The sequence below is a fragment of the Microcaecilia unicolor genome, chromosome 13, assembly GCF_901765095.1.
Source record: "Microcaecilia unicolor chromosome 13, aMicUni1.1, whole genome shotgun sequence".
Lineage (NCBI taxonomy): Eukaryota > Metazoa > Chordata > Amphibia > Gymnophiona > Siphonopidae > Microcaecilia > Microcaecilia unicolor.
In genome coordinates this window covers 55752223-55758222 of record NC_044043.1, presented here as the reverse complement: position 1 = coordinate 55758222, position 6000 = coordinate 55752223, and the positions used below count along the sequence as shown (strand labels likewise).

Sequence of the window (6000 nt, the reverse complement as noted above, 5' to 3'; positions counted from 1 at the left end):
TATATTGGGGTGCTGGGGTTGGAAGATCTCCTTGGGGTGTAGGAGTGTCTGTGTATTGGGGTGCCTGGGCTGGAAGATCTCTTGGGGGTAGGAGTGTCTATATAGTGGGGTGCCTGGGCTGGAAGATCTCTAGGTGTGTAGGAGTGGCTGTATATTGGGGTGCTGGGGTTGGAAGATCTCCTTGGGGTGTAGGAGTGTCTGTGTATTGGGGTGCCTGGGCTGGAAGATCTCTAGGGGTGTAGGAGTGGCTGTGTATTGGGGTGCCTGGGCTGGAAGATCTCTAGGGGTGTAGGAGTGTCTATATTGGGGTGCTGGGTTTGGAAAATCTCTTGGGGGTAGGAGTGTCTATGTATTGGGGTACCCAGGCTGAAAGATCTCTCTTTGGGGGTACAAAGTGAATACTGTGACACTAATGCTGGCAGCTTGCTTCCCTTTATGAATCATTACACAAACAGTCCTCTGGCCTCTGAGATGTGGTTTCCTCTCAGAGAACAGAAAAATCTCCGAGTTAGTAGGTCTGGCTCGCACATGCTGTCCGCCTGGAGAGAAAAGCAGTTCCCCTTCTCACTCAGAAAACCCCTGAAGATTTTTCTGTAAGTATTTATTTAAGCTGCTTTTTTTGGAGGCAATCTGGGGTTGTGAAGTTTTTCCATGACAAGTGGCTGGACTGGATTTCAGGATCTGCCAAGCTGGAGCCCTGAACAGGGGCAGATCTGCCCTGCTCTTTGGGTTGTGCTGGCTAGGAAGCGGAATGCAGCCAGGAGCAGGAAAGACACAGAAGATTTTTTCAATTCAGTCTTGGGCTTCGCAGTCCCCTAGCAGGATAGTTCCTTCCCGAGGATAGTGAGCTCCCCAAAATGATTCTCTGTGTAAGGGCACAGTATCGACTCAATGATGCAGAATCAGTCAGCTGTGGAGGCTTGTGCAGTGTTGGGATATGTAGCGTGAACTGCAAACATGTAAAGGCAAATTTTTGCAGTAAAGCTGAAGTCTCTTCATGCCATTTCTCTTGCTCCACATCAGCTGTCACCTTAGTGGCTTAAAATCGCAGCGCCTGTTTGTGTCCCAGCTGGTAGAAATTCAGTGCCATCAGCAGAGCATTTGGGGACGGAGGAGGGTGCAGCACTGGAAAAGGAAATGCTGCACAGAGAAATGTGGTTTTGGTGACATGTTAGATCACAGTGGCACTTAAAGGGTGTAGTAGAGAATGGAGGAATAAAAATAGCACAGACCTCCTTGGTGTGAGTGGTTGTATCATCTGCTACTATATAACCATTACTGCACAGCAGGACTCCTGCCACTGACTTAGGGTTTTGGGGGGTGGGGGTGGGGGGGCAAGAGCCCTGGCACCAGCAGAGCTGATCATTTCAGGGGACTATATTGGGGACAGGTGTTTCCTTGCCACTTCAGGCTTGTGGAGCTTTTCTGTATCTGCTCTGTGCTGGATAAATGCTGTGCCCAGTTGTGATTTTAGTTTTTTTCTGTCTGACTGCTGACCTGGAACCTCGGATGAACTTGTTTTACCAATTGGAGTGAAAGGTGGGAATCCCTGCTCTCCCCCCCTCCCAGAGTCACATTCAGCTTTTCTGATTCTTCCCCTGCCCCCCAATCTTCCTTCATGGTGTTCCCCCCCCCCCCCCTCCCTATTTCACCTCTCTCTGTGTGGCAGGGAAAAGTGCAGAGCCTAGTTTTGGGCATAGTGGCAGTAATAATTTGAGTGAACATGGGGACTAGGCAAGCACATGCTTAAAATGGAGTGGCTTAATGGTTAGAGCTGGAGAACGGTCAGGCAAGCCAGTTCCAGGAGGGAACTATTTTAGGCCAGTCTTGGATTTCTGATAACCCCTATCCTAGTGCATTTTGTGACCTGCAGTGCTGATTTCAGTGGGTAGAATTGGGGACTGCAAATAGCACACTGAATTGGGAAGTTACCCCAAATTCTCCCTTCTGAAACTGGGAAAACTTGGCAGCTCCGGAACAGAGAACCAAGGATTTTAGGCAAGTAATTTACACTCTCCATTATCTCTTGTACAAACTAGAGATGCCAAGGGTGGACTGCCCCAAAGCGTGAGATCTGTGGACGATGGTCTGAGAGAGCAATTTATAAATTTACAAAGCTTTACATGTAAAGAAAGCGCCACAAGGGGTAAAAAAAAGGATATTTAGCGCTCTTTGGTTCTTCTGAAAGGGGTGTAGACAGATTGGAGGTAGTGTTAGGACAGTTTCCAAAGGAAATTGATAACTTAAGTTAGCAAGTAAATTCCTTGGACTGAGAACTTCCCTTCAATTAGTAGAGCATAGGTACATTTGTACCCATGAACTTCTCCACTCCAGTCGAAATTTTCAAAAGAAAACTCTATTTCTGTGAGACCATAGAAACATACCCACGTGTATATAGTCTTTTGCTCATTGGTCACACTACATGGCTTCCTAATGCAAGAGTAATGCCAACATTTTGCTCCCAAATGCAAATAGTGCACCTAACACGGGAGAGAGCACCAGACACATTTGCTAGTGACAGCTGTTATCTTGCGCGCACACAACAATTGCGTTTGAACCTAGAGTTGCACCCACGCAGATCTGTGTATGTGTTGGAATGCTATTTGTGTGATACCAGTATTTATGCACAGAATGTGTGCCTGCAATATCGGATGCTGATACGGATCCATGCATGCACACAACTCTCTCAGTTCTGCTCTTTGTTTTGCACTCCTCCCCTCGGTTCTCTTTTTTTTTTTTTTTTTTTTTAAACCCATGCTCTTTATGGAAGCCAGAAAAAAAGTTGCAGATGATGCAGAGCTTGCATGCTTGCAGTAATAAGAAACGGACATGAAGTCCTCACTAAGGCTGACCACAGAACAGGGGTGGGGCCTGGGCCCACCCATCCCTCTCTGCCCCCTCCTCCAGTTAAAAATGTTACCTTTGCTGGCAGGGATGCCCAAGCAAGCCCCACCAGCAGAAGAGCTCCATGGCCCGAACCTCCCCCATTGTGAAGAAGTCAACTTTCCAGCCGCCGACACTGGCACTCCTCACACATGTATTGAGTATACATGAGGAATGCCAGCATCGGTGGCTGGAAAGCGTGCCGTCAACTTTCACAGTAGGGGAGGTTTGGGCCGCACAGCTCTTCATCTGTTGGGGCTTGGGCATCCCCGCCAGTCGTTCAGGATACTATAGTTTGGGGGAGGGGCCTGAGCCGCCCCCCCCCCCCCCCCATGACTACACCACTGCCACAGAACGAGCTATTTCTCTGCATTTGTGCTTCTGTACTTAATAGCCAACAACATTTATTCACGTGGATTTAAATGTGCTGTGGCTTGGTGTTGACATGAAGCTTTGCGCATGATTAGCTCTTGCACAGGATGCAAAATTGTGCGGAAAAGCTGAGCTAATCAGCGTGCAAGTCCTGGCCCTTCACTCTTCTACTCATGTGCACCCCCAAACTGCTGTGCTCACCATCATGTACATTTCTTGCATTTACTGCCAGCTGTGTTTCTCAGCCTGCAGCAGTGGGACCCTTCAAACTTAGCCCTATTCCTCTTACATTCCTACCCCTTCTGAATATATTCTCCACTCCCCCCCCCCCCCCCCCCCCCAAGACTCTCCCTGGTTCCAGTGACTCCCTTCAAGGCCTGAGCAGAGCTCAGTCTCCCCCTCAGCTTTTTATCCCTCACCACTTGCAGTTCACCCCTTCCTTCCTGTTACTAGAGCTGGATCCTACCGAGAGGGGGAAGGACTGGAAAGCTAAAGAGGGCTAAACTCTGAAGAATAGCCAGATGGTTTAGCCATCCTTCTGGCTTTGAGACATAGTACATGACAGCAGATAAAAGACCTGTACGGTCCATCCAGTCTGCCCATCAAGATAAACTAATTTTACATAGTATGTGATACTTTATATGTATACCCGAGTTTGATTTGTCCTTGCCTTTATCAGGGCACAGACTGTAGAAGTCTGCCCAGTACTGTTCTTGTACTAAGTTCTGAAGCTAACATCGAAAGCCCCTTAAAATTTACACTCCAGCCCATCCCTATCTATTCAGTCACGATCAGGGCATAGACCGTAGACCGTAGAAGTCTGCCCAGCTCCCGTTTTGTTTCCAATTACCGGCGTCACCACCCAATCTCCGCTAAGATTCCACGGAACCATTCCTTCTAAACAGGATTCCTTTGTGTTTATCCCACGCATGTTTGAATTCCATTACCGTTTTCATCTCCACCACCTCCTGCGGGAGGGCATTCCACATATCCACCACCCTCTCTGTGAAAAAATACTTCCTGACATTAGTCCTGAGTCTGCCCCCCTTCAATTGCAATTCATGTCCTCTAGTTCTACCGCCTTCCCGTCTCCAGGAAAGGTTTGTTTGTGGATTAATACCAATTTATAAATCTGTAGAATCTTGAAAACAAATCCAGGGAGTTGGCAATCCTAGGCTTCTGAGGACACAGTGCGCCCCCCCCCCCCCCCCCCCCCAATCTTCTGGTTCTAAACAGGTGCCTGGTTTTGTGTATGCCTTAATCCAGCCTTGCCCCTGCTAGCTGATACCAACCTAGCATTTTATTTTTGTTCCTCATAGAAACTGACCACTGTCTATGCAAATGCCTAGATTGCATTATGTGGGTGGAACTATATTCGTCTGGTGACTGAATAAAAACATCCCAGAGGCCAAAAAATGTGAGCACGGAGTACACTCCAGTCTTTATGATCCCACGTAACTGGGACTGACCCGTTGTCTGATTAAGTGAAAAATCAGATAATATGGAAAACAGTGATAACGATGCATAAAGAGAGAGAGAGGAAAATGAAGGAAGCCCAGTAGAAACACTTGGTCTTGTGGCTACTGTACGCCACCCACCCCAAACTTTTTTTTTTTCTTATATACTGCCTGCAAGCCTGATGTGCATTAAGGTACAGTAGGTATTTTCTGTCCCTGGATGATTAAGTTTGTACCTGAGGCAAAATCACAAGGAACTGAAGCTGGGGTGTAGCCAGACACCCAGTTTTGGGTGGGCCTGGGCTCAAGATGGGTGGGCAGAATAACTCCGCTCTGTCTCACAAGTGATTTGGTCAGTTCCTCTCTCGCCTGCATGCCATATGGTTTCTCAAAAATCCCCCTCCCCGTATACCTTTTAAATAGCAGATTTTCACTGTTAGTGAGCAGCAACTAATACACTGCTCATGTTGGCCCCACAGCCTTCCCTCTGATGCAACTTCATGTTTCTGCAGAGGGAAACATCAGAGGGAAGGCTGTGGGGCTGGTGCGAACAGTATGTATCAGTTGCTACTCGCTGAAGGCGAAGATCTGCTATTTACAACGTATGCAGGACGGACAGTTGTTGGGAGTTTTCAGCTGGTGAGGAGGCTTGGGGATCAGTGCCAGCCACATCGTAGGTGTGCTGCTATTGGGTGGGCCTGAGCCCAAAGTGGGTGGGCCTGGGCCCACCTGGACCCACCCTTGGCTACGCCACTGAACTGAAGTGGGATTTGGACCAGACTCCCCTGGTTCTAAGCTGCTGCTCTAACCATTAGGCTCCTCCTCCACTCCAAGCCTAATGTTTCCATCAGCCTGAGTGCTTGATTTGTGATTGGTCATTCTAAAGCTCCTGCGTTCTCTGTCCCATCACGAGTCCTTCACAGATCTTCTTGAAGTCATGTGACCAGAGAGCTGTGCCATGGACAGGTTGAGCCAATCCTGATTTTTACCCCATGGTTTTTAAAAATGTGAAAACTTTTCTCTATCATTGACCTAAGGCTCCAGGAGGGAATTCTAACATTTGGCGGTGGGGGTGAGGGATGTTGTGGGTATGAGCACTCCAGCTCTGCTTCCCCTTCTCCTCTTTGACATGTGAGGTGTGTGCAGCCCTGTGACAGAATGATTCAGAGCACTGACACATCATCAGAAACTCCTTTTACAGGAACCTCAAGCAGTTTCCTAACCCAGTCCTGGAGATGGCAGATAATTTCAGGATAGACCACAATGAATATGCTTCAGATAGATTTGT

At 48.1% G+C, this 6000-nt stretch overlaps 1 protein-coding gene across 1 annotated transcript in view; it reads left to right on the top strand.

Moving 5' to 3' along the window:
• The first annotated feature begins 550 nt into the window (after nt 1–550).
• Nucleotides 551–6000, top strand: part of SPECC1 (sperm antigen with calponin homology and coiled-coil domains 1) — a 217134-nt gene continuing 211684 nt past the window's right edge. The window contains exon 1 of the mRNA XM_030185806.1: nt 551–593. The gene's annotated coding sequence lies outside the window, so the exon portion shown is untranslated. The remainder of the gene's footprint in view (nt 594–6000) is intronic.